At 47.3% G+C, this 23391-nt stretch overlaps 1 protein-coding gene and 1 non-coding gene across 3 annotated transcripts in view; one reads left to right on the top strand and one right to left on the bottom strand.

The window, feature by feature from the left end:
* Positions 1–1776: 1776 nt before the first annotated feature.
* TRNAA-AGC lies at positions 1777–1849 on the bottom strand. Its single transcript has one exon. It is a non-coding gene; the product is annotated as a tRNA-Ala (tRNA).
* A 646-nt stretch (positions 1850–2495) lies between these two features.
* LOC122920367 (serine/threonine-protein phosphatase 6 regulatory subunit 3-A-like) overlaps positions 2496–23391 on the top strand; it is a 40121-nt gene continuing 19225 nt past the window's right edge. For both annotated transcript variants that reach the window (XM_044269809.1, XM_044269808.1), the window contains exon 1: positions 2496–2607. The gene's annotated coding sequence lies outside the window, so the exon portion shown is untranslated. The remainder of the gene's footprint in view (positions 2608–23391) is intronic.

Genomic DNA, 23391 nt, shown 5'->3' with positions numbered 1-23391 from the left:
GCGCAGCCCGGCTTCTCTTCTTTCTTCTTCTTTGATGACCTGAGAGAAAAGGACCTGTGGTGACGTCACTGTGCTCATCACATGGTCTGTCACATGATCCATCACGTTATAAGGCCTCATGCACACGACCGTTGTTTCATTCCGTGTCCGTCGTTCCGTTCTTCGTGATTTTCTGCGGACCCATTGACTTTCAATGGGTCCGTTGAAAACTCGGCTAATGCACCGTTCGTGATTTCAGTCCATCAAAAAAATATAACCTGTCCTATTTTTATCACTGAAAACGGTTCGCGGACCCATTCAAGTCAATGGGTCCGTGAAAAAACGTGGAGGTACACAAGATTGTCCTCCGCGTCCGCGTCTGTTTTTTTCCTATCATTTGCATGGCAAACTTGACTTAGACTTTTTTTTACTTTCCTTCATGTCTGGTGATCCTCCAAAAATAAAGGAAAACACACGGAAAAAAAAAAACGGAAACGGATCATGGAACCTCATTTTGCGGAACGGAACACAACAACGGTCGTGTGCATGAGGCCTTAGGGAAAATAATAAAATCTACACAACACCTAACCCAAACCTGAACTTCTGTGAAGAAGTCCAGCTTCGGGCCTGGGTACCAAACATGCCGATTTTTCTCACGCGCATTAAAACGCTTTGCACTGGCGGGGGAAAAATATCACTCATTTTCCCGCAACGCACCTGCATCTGTTCCTGCACGTCACCCACAACGCCCATGTGAACCCAGCCTAAGGTTAGTTTCACACTAGCGTTTACAGATCCGGTTTGATCTGTCACTGCCGTCCACCCTCATTAACTATAATGAGGACGGCTAGAGATTGGCCCGAAACCCAGCAAATATGCTGAGCCATCACAACGCCGATTCAGCGATTTTGGCTGTGATCATGTGACCACCTAACTGGCAAACAGGGTCATCCTGATCAGCTACAAGCCTGAGATTGCGGAATCAGCAGCATGACAGAAGTATAAGTACTGCTGTAACTCCATGAAAAAGGAGGGGCTGGTAGAGGAAGTGGGCGGAGCAAGGGTGCACACAGAGGCTTGGACCCGCCCTCGGTGCACTTACCTGCTTGTTTGCCTATGGATCATCAAAAGCACTTTTTCTCCAGAATGAAACATCTGATCGATAAGTGAAAGATATCATTATATTCAGATGAGCAGAGGTGTCTGGAGCCACGGGAACAGCCATATAACGCTCTTTAGTAACTCCCCTAGAAGTTAATGGTTGCTACGGAAACAGCATAGCAGAGCCCCTGCCTCCCGAATAGGTATTCCGACCTCAGCCATGAAAAGCTGACATGGGAATTCCCCTTTAAGGCTGTATTCGCACGTAGCGGCTGAAGTGCGGTTAAGGCCTCATTCACACATACGTGGACCAACCTGCATCCGAAAAAAAACCAAAAAAAACCCCCACCTTTTTACAGTGATTTTCTGCAATTTTGACATTGGGTGAAACAAGTAAAACTAATATGTTTTACCTGTAAAAAATAAATAAAATAAAAAAATTATATGTATATCACAGCATTGCAAAACTGCAGCCAGAAAAAAAAAGAAAGGACAGAATTTTCTTCGTTTGCGTCTCAGTCGCTATGTGTGAATATACCTTTATAGGACAGAAAAAAAAGAAAAGGCTTGAATATTGCAAGACATGGCAAAAATGGGGCAAAACAGAGTAAAACACTTCAATGTTGAATGAAAATTCTATATTTTTTTAATGAAAATTAATTTTTAATTAAAAAAGTGAAGGAAAAAAAAGAGTCGTGGAGAATGCGGGCATCGATCCCGCTACCTCTCGCATGCTAAGCGAGCGCTCTACCATCTGAGCTAATTCCCCGCTCACAGCACACAGCGGTTCCGCCCTCCATTTCCTCATACGTCACACAGGGTCTCACCACAGACACAGTGTTTATCTGTCAGTCCGCTGGTAATTCCAGCTGTGACCGTACACTATCACACACACAGTATATTGTCGCAGGCGACAATTCATTATTCTATCTGCCCCGGACGGTGACTATCCAAGCGACGGGAACCCGACGAGTTCCCATCCCCCCCCCCTCACTTCTGCCCCGATACAGAACCATAACCACCCGCCTTCCGAGCCCGGCCATTCGTTTACTCGTTTTGTCAACGACGCATTTTAATTGGTGGCTGAGAAAAACTCTCGTCAAGCTATTGGCCGAGAGAGCTGTCAGTCACTAGAGCGCAGCGTTGTTGCTAAGGCCTGGGAGGCTGTCGCCGCGTCGGCCATAACGGGCTATTGGCAGGGTTCAAGTTAGACTCCGTTGAACGGCGACCAATGAGGTGTCGAGAACGTTCGTCACGCATTTCTACGCTATTGACAGCCGCAGCGTCCTATCCGCGGCCGCGGTGAATGCACAACAAGGCGGACGTTACTGATTGACAGCGACTCCGTCCAATCACGGTTGACGTCTAAAAGGCGAAGGTCGTCTTTCTCCTCTGATTGGCTAGAGGCTTCCCCTGGAGGAGGAGGGGAAGGGTTGCAAGAGTTGATATGTCCACCATCTTGAAAAGTCGCCTATAGTGCTGAGCAATTTTCCCGCCTGACTGGATTGGGTTATTTTGTCGTATAAGGTAACGCTAGGTGGCTGCTTGATCATTACGTCTCGGGGTTGTCGGGAGGGGTCGGTGGTGGCTCGGGAACGCGTCCGTCGTCCGGTGGGTAACTTATCCTATGAGGGGCGCAGGGCAGAGCTTTCGATAGTGGTGCTGGGTATGGAGGAGGGGAGGGGAGTCCTTCCTCTGAGGCAGCTGTTCAGGAGCCTGGCTCTGTAGGCCCCGTGTGAGGCCTGCTCTCCGGGTGTTGTGGTGACAGCCCCCTGCCGGGTCACAGGTCATGGAGATGGCGGTGTCCTCCCTGTTTAGTCCCTGTCAGGCCTGAGGTCCTGAGACCGTCCCTGTTGTGTGCAGCTGAGCAGTGTTTACACCGTGCGGTCATGTGCCCCTGTCATGGGGGCGACCTGGGGATGGGAGGTGGTGGGTTTTTAATTTTTTGGTGACTTAAAGGGAACCTGTCACCAACTTTATGTTGACCTCACTGAGGGCAGTCTAAAATGGTGACAGAAATGCTGATTTCAGCTAAAAGTAAGTGGTTGCCGAGAACCAGCATCATAATCATTGCAGCCCGGGCCTTGAGAAGAGTCACATCTACCTGAGAAGAGTCCTGGTTATTCCTCATCTCCTGCTCTCACCCATCTGCTGATGGTTGGCAGTTCTCTCCTAGAGAGAAAGGGAGAAAATCTAGGTAGAAGACTGTCAGTCATCAGCAGGAAGCCATGAATAACCAGGACTCTTCTCAGGTGGCCGGGACTCTCTTCCAGGCCCAGTCTGCAATGACTGTGATGTTGGTTCTCGGCAACCACTTTTAACTAAGGCTACTTTCACACTGGCGTTTTTCTTTTCCGTCCTAGGGGCTCAATACCAGAAAAGAACTGATCAGTTTTACCCTAATGCATTCTGAATGGAGAGCAGTCCGTTTAGTTTACATCAGTTCAGTCCCTCTTACGTATTTTGGCCGGAGAAAATGCCGCAGCATGCTGCAGTTTTCTCTCCGGCCAAAAATCCTGAACACTTGCAGGATCCGGCATTAATTTCCATTGAAATGTATTGGTGCCTTTTCAGATGGCCGCCTTTTATCATTGAAATGGATGCCTTATTACTGTCAGGCCGCAGCGACCGTTTGTCTGACCGTGTCATCCCGCCGCCATAGTGCGGCATGCAAAACTTTCATCTGTCTGGGAAGGTCACAAACAAAGGCAGCTTGGCTCAAAACTGGTCCAAAAAGTCTGAGCAGTTGGCACGTACCTACTAGTGATGGGAAGTTCGGATCTTTCAAATGAACCGATTCATGAATCGGATCTTCGGTTCACTTCCTGAGCCGGCAGAGGCAAGTGAACTGAAGATCAATGCGCATGCTCAGCTCATCGAATCTTCGGTTCACTTGCTGAGTCGGCTCTCAAGTGAACCGAAGGTCAGGAGGGACTCGCTCATGGCAAACACAGCTCTGCTGCAGTGGAGCAGACTGTGATAATTGAGAGTTTTAGTTAAAAGAATTGTCACCGAGTCCCTACCAGACTTCCTGCTCTGCTACAGCATGTAGCAGAGCTGTGTGTGTACAGGGTGCATGTAGCAGTGTACCATGATGCTACACTGCTGCATGCACCCTGTACACACACAGCTCTGCTACATGCCCCCGCCCGCCCCCCCAGCGAGGATTCGCTGCTGAAAAACGGGTATCAATCTGCGCTAAAACGGCCTGCCATTGTTTTCAATAGAGCAAAACCTAGAACGGTGTCCACATGAAAATCCACTGCACAAACCACAGTGGAATACGTGGCGGATTATGTCGTGGCCATTCCCTTAGGATACATGCACATGGCAGTGTTCTTTATACAGAATTTCATTTAAAATTTTGCTTTGTATGGGCATCAAATCCGCATGTGTTACTTGCAGATTTTGCCCCAAATCACACCATTTGCATTGCAAAAAATCTGCGCAAACAGTTGACACGCTGGGGATTTTGGAAATCTGCAGGTCAATTTGTGTGGAACGTTTTTGCACAATGTAGACGAGATTTTGAAGATCTCACCCCCTTAAGGGTCCATTCACATGTCCGCAATTCTGTTCCGCATGGGGTCACATGATGTGCTGCCCAGATCCGGAATTGCGGATCCGCACTTCCGGGTCCACAATGCCGTTCCCGAAAAATAAAAAATTAAAAAAATAGAACATGTCCTCTTGTCAGTAATTGCGGACAAGAATAGGCATTTTCTATTAAGTGCCGGCACATTGCTGGTGTCTGTGTTTTGCGGGTCCGCAAAAACACTTACGGATGTGTGAATAGACCCTTAGCTGGTTCTGTATAGCGCTGTGGATTTTTTTTTGCGACGGAAGTCCACACATAGGTGCAAATTTGTTGTCCATAACAACCAATCAAATTCCAGCTTTCATCTTCCAAAGAAGTTCTGAAAAATGAAGGATGGAATCTGATTGGTTATGAGCAGCTAAGCCAGTTTTGATTTACACCAGTTTTGATGAATCTCCCCCTAGAAGAGATTGATCATAGAGCGATGTTTTACGTAGACCTCATCATAAGGGCTCGTGCACACGACCGTGATTTTTGTCTGCATCCCATCCGCGTTTTTTGACGATCAGACCCATTCACTTAAATGGGGCCGCAAAAGATGTGGACTGTGTGCTGTCCGCATCCGTATGTCTGTTTCGCAGCCCCTCCCCCAAAATTTTTTTGTCCGTTTGGCAGACAAAGATAGGACAGTTCTATAGAAGGCAGGGCATAGCGTTCTGCAAAATGCGCGACGTACACGCCTGGTATCTGTCTTTTGCGCACTTCAAAAATGGCTATGGCCGCCTGCATGTGCCCTAAATTGGCAGTACCTGTGCCTAAATAGAATTTAACGCATCTCAGAGCTGTAGTAGATTTGTCTTCATTGATGCCAGAAAACTCAAAGGGGTATTCCGGTTGGTTGACGTTATTCCCTACCCCAACGATCACGAGAACAGGGGTCCCGTACTCCCTGCAGACCCCCTGACAAGAACGTAGAAGTCAGTCGCACATGCGTGTCGCCATTCTATTGATTTATATGGGAGTTCCGGAGAAGGACTACGGCACTCGCCTATCTCTGGAGCTCCTATAGAAATGAATAGAGCGTCCGTGTGCATTTCTGACCACCTCTGTTCTTTTCAGGGGGTCTGCAGAGGGTATGGTGGCCCCGTTCTCAGATTAGTGGGGGTTCCAGTGGTAGGACTCTCACCGATCTAATAGGTGATAACCAACTGGAATACCCCTTTAAGGGCCATTCACACGTCCGTGTTTTGCGGATCCGCAAAACACTGTCATCGGCTATGTGCATTCCACATTTTACGGACCGCACATCGCCGACACTGAATAGAAAATGCCTAATCTTGTCCGCCATTGCAGACAAGAATAGGATATGTTCTAGTTTATTTATTTTTTGGGGAACGGAATTGCGGACCCGGGAGTGCAGGTCTGCAATTCCGGAACCGGGCAGCACATCGTGCTGCCCATAGAAATGAATTGGTCCGCAATTCTGTTACGTAAAATGCCGAACGAAATTGCGGACGTGTGAATGGACCCTAGGCCTCCTGACGCGTTGTTGGAAAATGACGGTGATATATAAATACCAGTTGCGTCACATTGCGTTTATAAAGTAGAAAACGCAGAGTTTGCGACTATTATGATGGCAATGTGTCTTGGGGAGATGATAAATACTCCCTGCCCGCCCTACTGCACGTGCTTGTGGCCTCAGGGATTATTCACATGTCTGTCATATTGCTGCTTTTGGTGTGATTTTTTTTATTTTTTTTTCTAAAATCGCATCCTAAAGCCTCATGCACACAAACGTATTTTCTTTTCGTGTCCGTTCTGTTTATTTTTTGCACACCGTATAGGGAACCATTCATTTCAATGGGTCCGCAAAAACAAAAAACAGTTAGTGTGCATTCTGTTTCCGTTCAGCAAAAAAAATAGAACGTCCTATTGTCCACATTACGGACGAGGATATTTAGGGTCCAGCTGTTCCGTAAAATATGTAACGCACACGGTCATCTGTATTTTTTGCGGATCCGTTTTTTTGAGGACCACAAAATACATATGGTTGTGTGCATGAGGCCTTAGACTGTTTTGGAAAACTCAGGGCTAAACCCTTGATGTGAATGCACCGATTGCAGTATTTTCTTCTGCAGCATTTTTTTTTTTGTTATACATTTTCCTGCTGGTTGCAAATAAAAAAAAATCTTAGCTAACCTCCTTGAAAACCCTGTAGAGTACCGCTAATTTTCATTGTGGTTTCTGACCTGGTCAGGATAGGATTAGGGACAAAGAGTGTAGTTTTAGGCTACTTTCACACTTGCGTTTTGGGCGGACCCGTCATGGATCTGCAAAAACGGATCCGTTACAATAATACAACCGCATGCATCCGTCAAGATCGGATCAGTTTGTATCATCTGTAACATAGCCAAGACGGATCCGTCATGAACTCCATTGAAAGTCAATGGGAGATGGATTCGTTTTCAATTGCACCAGATTGTGTCAGAGAAAACGGATCCGTCCCCATTGACTTACATTGTGTCAGAACGGATCAGTTTGGCTCAGTTTTGTCAGACGGACACGAAAACACTGCAGGCAGCCTACAGAGCGGAATGGTAACTGATCGGAGGCAAACTGATGCATTCTGAGCGCATTCTTTTTCCATTCAGAATGCATTAGGGCAAAACTGATCCGTTTTGGACCGCGTGTGAGAGCCCTGAACGGATCTCGCAAACATAAAGCCAAAACGCTAGTGTGAAAGTAGCCATGTGCAATGCTGTTTATTAGGCTCCAATCACATGATGTGCGGCCCCGATCCGGAAATGCGGACCCGCACTTCCGGGTCCACATTTTTAATACCCGAAAAAAAATAGAACATCCCCTATTCTTGTCCACAATTGCGGACAACAATAGGCATAGTCTATTAGTGCCTGCGATGTGTGGTCCGCAAAATGTGGAACGCACATTGCTGGTGTCCGCAAAACACACGCGGATGTGTGAATGGACCCTTAGGCTGCATCATTTGTTCTGTAGAAGAGTAGAAGTACATTTGGTACTGCAGCCCATTACTTCCTACTTTCGGTAAGATCCCATATAGCTAAAATATATGCTCTCTGCGTTCAGAACTTCAGATGTAAAACTTACTAATAAGGTCCTGTGATTACAGCAGCATCAGCTCTTCAGTCAAGCAACCGAGTAGTAGAAAAAGGGCTAGGTTCATGTCTTCGGTATCTTGATACGGCAGGCAGAGTTCAGAAAAGGTATAAGAAAAACCCCTTCAGGAGCATATGCTTTTTCTTATACCCCAAAACGCGTTGAGCAAGATGCCTTCACCCTTACCCTGTGGATCAATAAAGACGATTGACAAGAAGCACGACTGGACTGCTGTCATTCCGTGAGATCTAACAGGCTACCCAGGCGCAGGAGGTAATTTGGAGGGTGTTCTGAGTTTATCCCATCCGATACCTCCTGGGTGAAGTGAGTCAAAATTGCTTTTCCCCCGATGGTGGTTTTTCCCCTGGCAGCCTAATATCCCTCTTACACTAAACAAATGCAATTTTTTACCTCCATCGATACTTTCACAGGTCCTTCCTTTTGCGCCCTGCTGGATATTCTCGAACTTCTTCCGTGGAAGAATAGAGATTAACCCCCCCCTTCCTCTTTTTTTCTCCTCTACCATGTATTTAGAGGAAACGGAGGACAGCGCTTGACTGTCTCGGTGAGCCCTATAGACTGGGAATGAAGCTGTGGTCATGCATTTGTACTAACACTCCAGTCTTAGGCCTCATGCACACGACAGTTTTTTTTCACGGTCCGAAAAAACGGGGTCCGTGGGTCCGTGATCCGTGACCGTTTTTTCGTCCGTGGGTCTTCCTTGATTTTTGGAGGATCCACGGACATGAAAAAAAAGTCGTTTTGGCGTCCGCCTGGCCGTGCGGAGCCAAACGGATCCGTCCTGAATTACAATGCAAGTCAATGGGGACGGATCCGTTTGAAAATTGAGCCACAGTGTGTCATCTTCAAACGGATCCGTCCCCATTGACTTACATTATAAGTCTGGACGGATCCGCTTGCCTCCGCACGGCCAGGCGGACACCCGAACATAACTTGAAGCGTCCCCATCACCATGGGAACGCCTCTACGTTAGAATATACTGTCGGATATGAGCTACTTCGTGAAACTCATTTCCGACAGTATATTCTAACACAGAGACGTTCCCATGGTGATGGGGACGCTTCAGGTTAGAATACACTGCAAACTTGGTACAAGACTGCCCCCTGCTGCCTGGCACCACCCGATCTCTTACAGGGGGATATGATAGCACAATTAACCTCTTCAGGTGCGGCACCTAAAGGGGTTAATTGTACTATCATATTCTCCTGTAAGAGATCAGGGCTGCCAGGCAGCAGGGGGCAGACCCCCCCCCTCCCCAGTTTGAATATCGTTGGTGGCACAGTGTGTGCCCATCGCCCCCCCCCCCTTCCTCCCTCTATAGTTAAAAATCGTTGGTGGCACAGTGTGTGCCCATCGCCCCCCCTTCCTCCCTCTATAGTTAAAAATCGTTGGTGGCACAGTGTGTGCCCATCGCCCCCCCCCCTTCCTCCCTCTATAGTTAAAAATCGTTGGTGGCACAGTGTGTGCCCATCGCCCCCCTCCATCTCCCTCCGCCCCACACTGTGCCACCAACGATTTTTAACTATAGAGGGAGGAAGGGGGGGGGGGCGATGGGCACACACTGTGCCACCAACGATATTCAAACTGGGGAGGGGGGGGTCTGCCCCCTGCTGCCTGGCAGCCCTGATCTCTTACAGGAGAATATGATAGTACAATTAACCTCTTTAGGTGCCGCACCTGAAGAGGTTAATTGTGCTATCATATCCCCCTGTAAGAGATCGGGTGGTGCCAGGCAGCAGGGGGCAGTCTTGTACCAAGTTTGCAGTGTATTCTAACTAGAAGCGTCCCCATCACCATGGGAACGCTTCTGTGTTAGAATATACTGTCGGAAATGAGTTTTCACGAAGTGAAAACTTAGATCAGAAAAAGCTTTTATGCAGACGGATCTTCGGATCCGTCTGTATGAAAGCAACCTACGGCCACGGATCACGGACACGGATGCCAATCTTGTGTGCATCCGTGTTCTTTCACGGACCCATTGACTTGAATGGGTCCGTGAACCGTTGTCCGTCAAAAAAATAGGACAGGTCATATTTTTTTGACGGACAGGATACACGGATCACGGCCTCGGCTGCCAAACGGTGCATTTTCCGATTTTTCCACGGACCCATTGAAAATCAATGGGTCCGCGAAAAAAAACGGAAAACGGCACAACGGCCACGGATGCACACAACGGTCGTGTGCATGAGGCCTTACAGGGGGTGATCGGTGGGGGTCCCAGAATTCAGACTTCCAGTGATCGTTTATCTCTCCTTTGAGGACACAACCCCCCCTCTAGTGTAGCACTCCAAGAGCTGGAATCTTTTTTTAAAATCTTTTTTGTTTTCTTTATCACCTATGACTGCACCCCTGGAGAGACCGCCTCCACCTCCTCAGGACAGGAAACAGGAACTAGAACCGCCTTTTAAAGGAGGGATCATTCCCTCTATCTCCAGTTCTGTTTCCTGTCCTATGGGGCAGGAGGGAATCGGATCTGCTGGATATCAAGAAAAGAGCTGTGGGAGCCCTAACTAAAAATAGTGTGTGGAGGGTTACCCTGGGCGGCGTAAGTCTCCTCTTGGAGCTGCTGCAGAAGTCTGGGCTCCCTTATCTGTCCTTACCCCTTCCGTCCTCCTTCCTGGTTCCTGGGAGGGTCTGGCCTTCTTGGGCTCCTGCGAACCTCTGCGGCCATGTTCGCATGTTCAGCCGCCGGCCCGTGCGATGATCTGCGAGTACTTCCGCGTTGCTGCAGTGGTAGGAAGCGGACACTGCGGACCGGAAGGGGAGGAATTCTGGCTAGCGCGCGCCAAGGCAGAAAAGCCCAGCCGGCTCACTGTCACACTGGGTGAAGAAGCGTGGCAGTTCCTCCATTCTGGCTGTACGAAACATGGAGCAGGCTTAGCACGCTGATCCCACTGAGACCTACCAATGATACATTGGTACCACGGTGGGGTAAGAGGGGTTATACCCCAGCATATATTTCATTTAATGCTTATGGGGTCACTTTCTGTTGCCTAGGTTTCAAAGGAGTCTTGTAGGAAGACTTCCAGAGTAAAGGAGAAGGGATGTGGTGTGTGTGTGTAAGAAGCTTAATTCTGCCTGGGCAAAACCCCTATTTCAGGGGTGTATCAGCAAATTAATGGAAGAGTAAGCTCCATCTTTTATGGGCAGCATAAAACAGATAAGTGAAGAGGTCAGGGAGTCGGTTAGCGGTCTGAGAAAGCACCGTCCCAATACTTCCACAACTGCTGCAAAAGACTCCTCCTCCAGCGATAGTGAGATACTTTCTGGTCTGGAAGGAGAGTGGGGGTCAACAGACGAGTCTTCTGAGGACGAGGCTGCAGGGAGACCACTTTTTCATGTGGGAAAATACGAATTCCCTAGTAGAGGCGGTTTGGGCAACTATGGGGTTGGGATGATGCATTCAGTCCAGGACTCTGTTTGAAGGGTTAGCTCCCAGGGAGAGGAAGGTGTTTTTGATGTGCATAAGAACATTCAGGATGTGATTGCCAGAGAATGGAAAAGGCCGGATAGGAAGTCTTTTATCCCTTCTTCGCTGAAGCGGAAGTATCTATTTGAGGAGTTGTCTGCCCCCTGGGATAGGACCCCAAAGCTTGATGCCCCAGTAGCAAAATGTTATAAAAAAAAAAAAGCCACTGTCCCCTTTGAGGACATGAGTTCGCTAAAGGACCCTATGGATAGGAGAGCAGAGGTTTATTTAAAGAAAAATTGGGAAGCCTCTGCGGTGGCTTTTAAACCTGCTATTGCCGCTACGTCTGTTGCCAGATCACTAAGTGTGGATGGGGGAGTTACAGGCTCACATTAAGGCTACATTCACACGTCAGTATTTTTCTATAATCCGAATTTCGGTCCGTTTTTTGCGGATCCGTTGTTCCTGAAAATGTTTCCGTATGTCATCCGTTTTTTGCGGATCCACAAAAAACGGAAACATGTATACATTTCAATAATCAAATAAAGTTGTTTGGATTTCTTTGAAAAAAAAATAAATAAATATTTGCTATGTGTTTCCAGGAACGGATTCCGCAAAAAACTGAAGACATACGGAATGACATCCGAATGTCTTCCGTTTTTTTGCGGAACCATTGACTTTGCATTGTACCAGGATCCGATTTTTCAGGAACATAATAGGACATGTTTTATATTTAAACGGACATGCGGAACGGAACAACGGAAACTGACAGCACACATTGTGCTGTCCGATTTTTTTCCAGGACCCATTGAAAATGAATGTGTCCTGATCTGGTCCTGATCTGTTCCGCAAAAAACGGAACAGATCAGGAAAGAAAAAACGGACGTGTGAATGGACCCTAAAGGGGGTCCCCCTAGGGAGCAGTTATTGTCTTCCTTCCCTGTTATAAGTAATGCTTTGGATTTCTTAGCTGACGCTTCTGCGGATACCTTAAGATTTGTCCGCTAGGGCTTCCGCCTATCTAACTCTGCCCGGCGGGCTATTCGGTTGAAAAGCTGGAATGGGGATGCTAGTTCAAAGGCAAAACTTTGTGCTATCCCTTTTTGTTTGGTCCTGTCCTGGATGACTTACTAGAGAAGGGCTTTCCCTCTATTAGTAAGGGATTTTTTTTTTCCGGGTCGGACACCAGAAAAAGCGGTCCCAATGACGCCAGAGCACCTGTCGGGGGTCGTCGGGCTCTTTTTGCACCTCAGTGGCAGATCTCCAGCAGCCCTTGGATAGGGCCTAAAATTAAAATGTCCAGAGTTTTCCAGTAGGGAGATTTGTAATTAGATTACTGTTTAGATTCTGCCATCGTCGCAGAAGTTTTTTCCCTGATGGAACTAAAGAGTCCCAGAGCAGGAATTGACAGGGGTTTTATTCAACTTTTTCTGGTCAAAAAAACCCCAAATGTCTCATTTCGGACTATAATAAACTTGAAGTGTTTGAACCAATTTCTGTAGCACGAGAGATTTCGTATGGAGTCAATCAAGTCTGCAGTGAACAATCTTTACCCGTTTTGCTTTATGGCCACAGTAGACCTGAGGGATGCGTACTATCATGTCCCCCATTCATCCCAGCCACCAGAGGTTCCTGAGGGTAGCAGTTCGGTTAGAAAGGGAGATTCTGCATCTTCAATTCCAAGCATTACCCTTCAGCCTCGCTCAAGGTCTGAGGGTTTTCACAAAGATCGTTTCGGAAATGATGACCCACATTAGGGAGAAGGACATCATCATTATACCTGACCTAGATGATTTTCTGCTGGTGACCCAGTCAAGTCAAATTCTTCAGGGTCAGATAGCCTGGTTGAGAGAAGTTCTAGAGAAGCTGGGAGGGGAGATAAACCTAAAAAAATCCAGCTTATGCCCAGGCCAGAGATGCAGTTTTTTTAGGAGTGATTTTGGACTCCAGTTCCCAGAAGTGCCTGCTACCTCTGCAAAAACTTTACTAATCAGATCAAGAGTTCAGCTTCTCTTCTCGTCTGTCAGTCACTATAAGAGGGGCCATGTCAGTACTGGGTCTCATGACTGCCACTATTCCAGGGATGGAATGGGCCCAGTACCATTCAAAGCTTCAGCTTCAGATCCTGCGAGATTGGGACGGGAGTCTCCCCTCTCTGGACTCGGAGATATCTCTATCCTCCCAGACCTTAGATTCCTTGGGGTGGTGGATGGATCTAAAAAATCTAGAGAGTGGAGTTCCTTGGACCAGGGAATCGGTTCTCCCTTTAAAAGGGTTTTCCCATCTTGCTAATTCCTCCTCACCTGCAGCCAGCTCTGCCGTTCACTTCCTGGTTTCCTGCTTCTAAGGCTGGGCGGGCTTAGGCAAGGCCGACCACGCCTCTTTATGACATCACACAGAACTCCGTCCTTGCGTGCTCATTCGTGCCTCTCTGCACGTCCCTCGCCGATGGCCACTGCGCATGCGCAATGATTTCTTCCTGGTCGAGTATAGTATAGTATGGTCGCCAATGCGACTTAGAATTTACAAATGGCGACAAGACTTTTTAGTCTTGTCGCCTTTCGCGACTAGACGCGCTGCCGCAGCTCTGCCGTTGAATACAGCGGCGGGGCACAGGAGATGATAGTTCTCTGCCCCGCTGCCGAGGTTCTTCTCAGCAGCGCAGTCGAGAAGGAGTCTCTCCCCCCCCCCCCCCCTGTGCTGCTGCCGCCAATAAGAGATGGGAGGGGCTGTGGCCACTGTGCCACCAATGAAGATAACTGACCTGTTAATGCAAATACAGGATGCAGGTGCCGGAATCAAATAGCCGGCTCCCAACCTCTCTGACAGGTATCTGCGATCCGCTGCAGTTGAGTTAACCCTTCAGGTGCGGTAACTGCAGTGGATCGCAGCTCCCTGTCATAGAGGTCAGGTGCCGGCTATTTGATTCCGGCACCCGCCTCCTGTATTTGTTTTAACAGGTCAGTTATCTTTGTGGCGCAGTGCCCCCCAACACCCCAGTATAATAAACATTGGTGGTGCAGTCCCAATGAGGGTTAAAAAAATATTAACTTGCCTCCTCCAATTGATCGCGCAGCTGCCGGTCTCCTGTTATTTCTTCAGGACCTGTGGTGATGTCACTGAGCTCATCACATGGTCCATTACCATGGTGATGGCTCATGTGATGTACCATGTGATGAGCACAGTGATGTCACCACAGGTCCTTTGACAGGTCCTGAAGAAAGAACAGGAGACTGGCAGCTACGCGATCAATTGGAGGAGGTGAGTTAATCTTTTTTATTTTTTAACCCTCAATTGACCTTCTACTAAGCATTATGTATCAAAGAATGCTATAATTTTCCCTTATAAACATGTTATAAGGGAAAATAACAGTGAATAGACTTTCATCCTAGAAACCATGCGTGAAAATCGCACCGCATCCTCACTTGCTTGCGGATGCTTGTGATTTTTACGCAGCCCTATTAACTTCTATGGGGCTTGCGTTGCGTGAAAAACACACAACATAGAGCATGCTGCGATTTTCAAGCAACGCACAAGTGATGCGTGAATCACTGCTCATGTGCACAACCCCATAGAAGTGAATGGGTTCGGATTCAGTGCGGGTGCAATCTGTTCACCTCACGCATTGCACCCGCACAGAAATCTCGCCCATGTGAAAGGGGCCTAAGGGTGAATAGGACAAGGGTTCCAGCACCTAAGGGGCCTAATGGTAGGTAAAAGCAAAACGCAAACACTAAGGAACTTGCGACAGTGTGATCCGGCGGGCAGTTCCGTAGTTTGAACTGCCTGCCAGATCCGCCGATCTGGATGTGACTGAAGGCATTTGTGAGACGCATCTGGATGCGGATCCAATTCACAAATGTATTGCAAGGACTGATCCATCTCTCCGCTTGTCATGCGGACAGACGGATCAGTCATGTATCTTTTTTGCACATTTTTTTTACCGGTCTGAGCATGTGCAGACCGGAAGGACGCATCCGGCAGTAGTTTTTTTTCGCCGGAGATAAAACCGTAGCATGCTACGGTTTTATCTTTTCCTGATCAGTCAAAATGACCGAACTGAAGACATCCTGATGCATCCTGAACGGATTGCTCTCCATTCAGAATGCATGGGGGTATGCCTGATCAGTTCTTTTCCAGTATAGAGCCCCTGTGACGGAACTCTATGCCGGAAATGAACGCTAGTGTGAAAGTACCCTAAAATATTAAGTTTAAATCCCCCCTTTCCCAATTTTACATATAAATATTATAAACAAATAAACATATTACATAGCGCTGTGTCAAAACTCCAAACTATTAAATTATTAAAACATATCCCCTATGCGGTGAGTGCAAATTCTTGCCTATTCTCCAGGGGTGCTGTCATAGGTTCAAAGAAAACAGATTACCGATGCGTGTAATCCAATATTTTTGTGGTACAAGTTGTATTTTACATAGACTCATAGATGTGCGTCAACTGATTACCAGTGTTTCATTTGTTAGCCGAGTCTCCATTCCAGAGTTATGCTTTTTTCTATTATGAAAGTTAGGCATTTGGGGCATCGCCATTGCTCTTGTTGCACCCAACCTCCGCTCCTTTCTCCCTGGCTGCTTGTATTGATGGGGCCAGACAGTGATAAAGCTGCCAGCCACAGAAAGGAGCGGAGCTTGGGTGCAACAAGAGCAATGGTGACGCAAACTTAATTTGTGTGACAATTGCCACAGACTTTGTCAAATGTGGGTCATGTGACCTCTGTAATTAGAGCGGTTGTGAGACAAAACTGCTATAAAAAGCTGTGGTGTATCCCTAGAATGAATTGGCTGTAGCACTATAGTGGCCCCTTCAGATATTTCTGTGCATAGGCCCGTCCTGCATTGTGCATTGCTGCAGGTCATCCTTATTCACATGAATTAAATCTTGCATGTTTTTGGCCGATAACTACCATAAACCTTTAAAACTAGAAATAGAAGAGAGGAGAAGAAATCCAATACCATTAGTTCTGCCATTAAAGTGGTTTTCCAGGTTTTTGACCCTTTTTCATTAGCCCCACTTGTGAGTTTTGCCTAATGAAAGGGTCAGGTTTACCTGCTCTGGCTGGTGATCTGGCCAGGGTATGGACATGATTACTTGCATCACTGCAGCCAATGACTGACCTCAGCGGTCACACTTCCCCAAGTTGCATGTGACCCGGCCGTAATGTGCTGCTTGGTGGTAAGTCACCTCTGACGCCATTCATTGGCTGCAGCAGCACGCATGACCCATCTGTATCTCAACCAGCAGTAACTAAGCTGGGGACAGGAGGGTCATCTAGCAGAGCCAAGGTGGCGGAATGGAGCCACAGGTAGGTATGCTTAATTTATTGGGTACTGCATGCTGTGGGGGTTATTTAAAACAGGCCAAAATCCTGGAAAACCCCTTTAATTTGACTGTTCTAAAAACAAACCATTAGTGGCTGAAGATGTCCGATGTGACGGATCGTACGGTTTTAAGATATTTATGACCTATTTTCAGGATAAGTCCCTAATATCACAATGGTGGGGGTCCAGCTCCACCGCCTACCAGCTGTTTGTAGGGCTGCCATGCTTGTCTGAGCGCTGTGTCCTCGTCATTTTCCTGCACGCTGTCTACTTTGTAGTGGTTGGTGAAGTGTAATGACAGCTGCTTCTGCCACTGAAGTGAATGGGATGAAGAACCCTAACTGCGTCCATTCACACATCCGTAAATGGGTCCGCATCCGTTCCGCAATATCGGGAACGGGTGCAGACCCATTCATTCTCAATGGGGCAGGAATGGATACGGAGAGCACACTATGTGCTCTCTGCTTCCGCATTTCCGGAGCACGGCCCCCAAAAAATAGAACATGTCTGCTTGTCCGCAATTGCGGACAAGAATAGGCAGTTCTATGGGGGGGTGCCGGTCGGGTGTATTGCGGATCCGCAATACACCACGGATGTGTGAATGGACCCTTACACTGCACCGCCATTACAAAGTAGACAGCATGCAGGAAAGCAATCAAAGAGGACCTGGCACAATCTGTAAACGGATGATCAAGCAGGTTGCTTGGAGCTGGACCCCCACTGATATGATTTTGATGACCTATCCTCATGAAACTAGACAATCCCTTTAAATGTTGTAAACCACCTGCACCATATCCGCAATTTCTAACTATTGATTTTGGTGCAGATTTGATGCCGTTTTGCAGCAGATCTCGCCTTTCATTGAAAAAGGGTGAAATCTGCAGCTAAAACGGCAAACATAATGGATGTGCTGCAGATTTGCAAATCTGCACGGCACATCAATTTACAGACAGAAAAAAGGGCTTTTCCGGGATCTTAATATTGATGACCTATCCTCATAATAGGTCATCAATATTGGTTCGGAGGAGTTCTGACACTCGGCACCACTACTAATCATCTGGTTGAAATATAGAAGGCCTTGCTCCATTTGAGCGCAGCCTTCCCTTCGTTGTTTACATGCTCACCGTTGACATCAAATCGGTGAGCAGATGTAATTACAACCCGTCCCATTCACTTTAGGCCTCATGCACATGTCAGTATTTTTTCACGGTCCGCAAAACGGGGTTCCGTGATCCGTTTTTGTTTCCGTGTGTCTTCCTTGATATTTGGAGGATCACCAGACATGAAGGAAAGTGAAAAAAAATCTAAGTCAAGTTTGCCTTGCAAATGATAGGGAAAAAACTGACACGGATCACAGACGCGGATGACAATCTTGTGTGCATCCGTGTTTTTTCACGGACCCATCGGTTCGAATGGGTCTGCGAACCGTTGTCTGTGAAAAAATAGGACAGGTCATATTTTTTGGACTGTAAACACTGATCACGGACGACAAACGGTGCATTATCCGAGTTTTCAACGGACCCATTGAAAGTCAATGGGTCCGCAGAAAATCACGAAACGACGGACACAGAACACAACAATGGTCGTGTACATGAGCCCTTAGTGGGGTGGATCCTTTCTATTCAAGTGTATACTACAGAGCCGTCCTATAGCAGTGAATGGGATGACTGGTAATTACACCTGGCCGCAATGTTGTCTGGTCCCATTGATCGTAATGAGGTCCGGTGGTGATCCTGCTGAAAGCAGGCATATGTTGAGAATCAGCCAAACAAATACTGCTGGGTTTGTGTCCGGCCAATTCCCGTCATCCTATGCCGAAAGGCTGTGCACGCTGTGTGAAACCAGTCTTATACCGCATTGAGCTATAGTGAGTGTTTATAAAGTTATCGATAAGGAGCCGTCAGCTGAGCTGCCTGACGAAACAGAGTGAAGATTCAGATTCTGCTACTAGAGAAACTTAAAGGGGTTCTGCACTTTCAATTAACTGATGATCTATCCTCTGGATAGATCATCAGCTTCTGATCGGCGGGGGTCCGACACCCGGGACCCCCGCCGATCAGCTGTTTGAGAAGGCAGCGGCGCTCCAGCAGCGCCGCTGCCTTCTCACTGTTTACCGCCGGGCCGGCCGCCCACTGACGTCACGACTTGTATCAACTAGAGTGGGCGCGGCTAAGCTCCATTCAAGTGAACAGAGCTTAGCCGCGCCCACTCTAGTTGATACAAGTCGTGACGTCAGTGGGCGGGCGGCCCGGCGGTAAACAGTGAGAAGGCAGCGGCGCTGCTGGAGCGCCGCTGCCTTCTCAAACAGCTGATCGGTGGGGGTCCCGGGTGTCTGACCCCCGCCGATCAGAAGCTGATGATCTATCCAGAGGATAGATCATCAGTTAATTGAAAGTGCAGAACCCCTTTAAAGGATAACTGTCATATTTCTATTTCGTTTTTGAGTATTGGATTGTGGTGATTAATATCTTCTTGGTGGCCCTACTTCAACTTTTCACTGTGTATTCAATTACCCCTTAATTCCACAGTTTTGTTCCCTGTACTGCCTACTTTTACCTGAGCGTAAAATAGGGTTGCTAGGCATGGTCCGTCACGCTGTGTGCAAGGTCACATTGCTGACAGCCAGGGACTGTGTGTAAATGATTAGAGCCAGGTCGTCCCCAGCAGCTGATAACAGTGCCTGGGCTGTGTGCACTTCTCCCTGTCCCTGCGCTTGGCAGACGCTCCCTCACTCAGCAGAGCTGGAGAAGCAGGGCCGAAGCAGCGCAGACCAGGGAAGGGAGATCTGCCATCTGCTCAGTGCATAAATGAAAGCAACATGTGGTAAGAGGACCCCTTTGTGCTGCAGGAGATTAACCCTTTAGGGGGAGGACTCTGGTTACTGACACTTTTGGGGGGCTATTGTTACTGGCTAATGAGGACAGGCGGGATTAGCCTCAGGGGGAGGGCAGTGGCGGCCATCTTAACTGAATAGTGAAATTGCAGTTTTATGCAGACTGGTTGCTAAGGACTTAATCTTATTAAATATGGGGCAAGTCAGTCTAATAGTAACTGATTCTGGAATATCATGTTATTAGTAACTACATATATGAAAATTGAAATTAGGGTCTAAATGTGAGTTATCCTTTAAAAGGCTATGTACTCCTTTGGGGGCAATTTTTTTTATTATACTAATTTTGAGCTAAATATTCTTTTTAATTGGTCTTTATTAAAAATATGGAATCCTTTTTTATGTACAGAGCTGAAATGCGCTAGTTTTTTTCCCGTCATCTGGGGAGCAGACAGACTTCTTATCTCTGCTCTGACATTATAAACACTCATAGCTCAATCCTTATCGAACTGATAAGAATGTAGCTTAAATAAGTGTTTATGACTAGGGATGAGTGAACTTGTGTTTCAAGTTCAGTTTATCTAGAAATTCCCTTATGGGTACTGCTACGTGAATCACAGGTTATGGTCCGTGAATTCTACACTATTTATGACCTCCTCAGTAGTTTAGAGATGAGGGTTATTAGATGATGATGATGGCATACAGTGAATGTACCAGGCACACAGTTAGAGAAACAGTTAGCCCTTTGTGACGGACTCAAAACTTTTAATAAGCCAATTGTAAATGATTTTTAGCCCAAACTGCAATAATACAAAAAAATTGCCCCCAGAGGTGTCCATAGCCTTAAAGGGAACCTGTCACCAGGATTTTGGGTATAAAGCTGAGGACATCGGTTGCTAGATCGCCGCTAGCACATCCACAATACCCAGTCCCTATAGCTCTGTGTGCTTTTATTGTGTAAAAAAACGATTTGATACATATGCAAATTAACCTGAGATGAGTCCTGTACATGAGATGAGTCAGGGGCAGGACTCATCTCAGGTAAATCTGCATATGTATCAAATCGTTTTGTTTTTTTACACAATAAAAGCACACAGCTATGGGGACTGGGTATTGTGGATGTGCTAACGGCCATCTAGCAGCCCATGTCCTCAGCTCTATACCCAAAATCCAGGTGACAGGTTCCCTTTAAGTACTGGCGTGGTGCTTAGGCTGCCAGAGCCACTGATCACATCCTTTCGATTTTGCCAAAGAGGGTCCGAACGGAGGACAGGAAGCCCCCTCGCTAACAGCCCAGATACTGTGGTTGCTACTGGAAGCAGCATCTTAGGGGGTTGAATTACCAGCACTCGAGTTCTCTCCAATCCCTGTCATTGAAACTGCGTGTCAGCTGTATTAGGTTACTTTAACATTAGCGGCAGGCTGTTCGGGCGGGTGAACAGCCGGCCGGATCCGTTCTGCCGCTAGTACATGAGACTTGCCGCGGGAAGTCTGCTCCGACCCCATTCACAATAATGGGGCGTGACTGAGATCCGGCCGCAGCACGGCAAACATGTTCACCCGCCGGAACAGCATGCTGGAGAAGGCTGCCGCTAATGGAAAGTAGCCTTACACATCCGGTGCATGCTGAGCCCGCTCCATACATGTCTTGCACACTGAGTTACCTTGCGGCACCTATACAGGTTAATGCTGGTAGCGCTGCCAGAGAAGTTTGTTATGGAGGCGTGGGCCTATTGCATGGAAATTATTTCCATTTGTTTGAATGGAATCCTTTTGGCGCAAGCAAATTTCTGCAATCTCCATTCAGGTGAGTGGAACTGATTTTCAGTGACAAATTTTCTACAGTAAAATCTGCCACATGTGAAGTACTTACCTAGAACAAAACTAGCAAACAGCGGTGGGTAGGTGGGGATAGTGGCAGCTCATGAATAATCCGGACTCCTCTCTGCCAGTGCTTGATGCCAGCAAAACAAAAATTATCAATGCTGGAGTCCATGTCACTATTAACCTGCACCATAATTTGTGACTTTATGCCTCCAAAGTGGTGCAGTCACTTGATAGATTACCCCCCCAGCTTGCGAGCTGTGCAAGCCAAAACGGCAATTTTTAGTAAATCAATAGTATGTGGGAGCATATGATGCAAGAACAATAAGCAGCGGCCAAATATTGGCATAAGTCATATGATGCTTTTCCATAACTGAGATCCGTGATTAAAGCATGTGATTCGACATAATGACGCACAGTAAACATAACACGCTAGTTTAGATGAAACCTGTAGCTACCCTTGTACCCCGCTGGGTGTAGGGTTCTTCAGAGACAGGAGGTGGCGGAGGCTGCAGGCTGCACATCACCTGAAATGTCCCGTTGCTGTCTGGAGATGACTGTCGCAGTTAAGAACTGTGACATCTTCCATCATGCCTAGCGCTTTGCTGCCTCCTGTCTATGAAGAGCGGAGTGTGTGCAAGTGCATCGGTCATCTATGGATGCTAAAATGCACATTACTTCACTGAGTTACTTTTTCCTCAAACCTGGTGGAGTAACATTCACACAAACAAACCTTTCACGTTTAACGCAAAAATTGACTTATTTTTTACATAGACTACGAAAAAAAATCTGCTTTGGGAGTGGCTTCATTAATTTCTCATCTGGGGGGGGGCGTTGATTTTATTTATTTTCTCCATGTAGTATTTTTCGGACTATAAGATGCTAGGGTTTGGAGGAGGAAAATAAAAAAACTATATATTTTTCCATCAGACCTCAGATCAGACCCCATTCTTCAGGAGACCTTGGATCAGACCTCAGATCAGACCCCCCAAGCTCAATCAGACCAGACCTTAAAAAAATTAACTAACTTTGTTTGCTCTGGACGGCATCCTAGGACTTGCTGCTCCCTGCACCGCTTCTTCTGGCCTGTGCTGCACTGTGACACAGCCTCAGGTCATAGGACGCACCAACGTGCACTACATCCTGACACTGTAGGCGGTCAGGACACAGTGCAGAGCGGGACCTGGGAGAAGACCAGGGAGGGTGAGTACAGCCAGCACAGTGCTGCTCCCATTGGCATTTGGACTATAATACTAGGGCTACACTACGACCTGTCGCACCAATGTCTATAGTCTATGGTGTCGAAACCATTATAAAAATTGTCGTGTAGCCCTAGCCTCAAGACACACCGACATTTATTTATTTTTTCTCTCACTTTTGGGGGTGGAAATTGCATCTTTAGTCTGAAAAATCCAGTAAATGTTTTTTTTTATTTATATAGTGGTGCTGGATAAAAAAAAACTAAATTTGTTTGACACTAGAGGAAGCGGTGGCCAAACCAGCGTTGTAGGATTACTTAGTGACCATTTGGTTTGCCATAAAGGTGATCCACGTGAGACAATCCACATATTTTAATCTGGGTGACCAGTTCTGATATGTCAGATTTCATGTTTAGTATGCTGCTAGTGGCAGAGAACCACAAAAATGATTGTTGGTGTTAAGCAGGCCAAACACCATGGCCTAACCTGACTGTACCCCAATAGCAGATGTGAAAGAATAAACGGACAGTCAGATTTCACAATGATGGTCCTTGAGGTAAGCTGTCGGTGTTCCGGAATTTTCTGCTATCCGGAATTTTTTGCTACCCACGTCACTTCCGGTAGTGACGTGGGAGGTGTGTCTCTCCCCTCAGCTTCTCACTGGCTCTGCCGGGGGTTTGTCGGCGCAGACGCGGAGGATTCACCCATAGCGTGAGCGCGCCGAGGGTAGCAGAAAATTCCGGCCCACCGCGCATGTGCGAAAGACGGCCGAAGGTAGCAGAAAATTCCGGCTTCGCGCATGCGCAGTGGGCCGGAATTTTCTGCTATCTTCGGGGGTCTTTTTCGCGCATGCGCAGTGGGCTGGAACTTTCTGCTACCTTCGGCCGTCTTTTTCGCGCATGCTCAGTGGGCTGGAATTTTCTGCTACCCTCGGCGCGTTCACGCTATGGGTGAATCCTCCGCGCCTGCGCCGACAAACCCCCGGCAGAGCCAATGAGAAGCAGAGGTGAGAGACAAA

Source organism: Bufo gargarizans, chromosome 10 (assembly GCF_014858855.1).
Source record: "Bufo gargarizans isolate SCDJY-AF-19 chromosome 10, ASM1485885v1, whole genome shotgun sequence".
NCBI lineage: Eukaryota > Metazoa > Chordata > Amphibia > Anura > Bufonidae > Bufo > Bufo gargarizans.
This window is presented reverse-complemented; position numbering and strand designations above follow the sequence as displayed.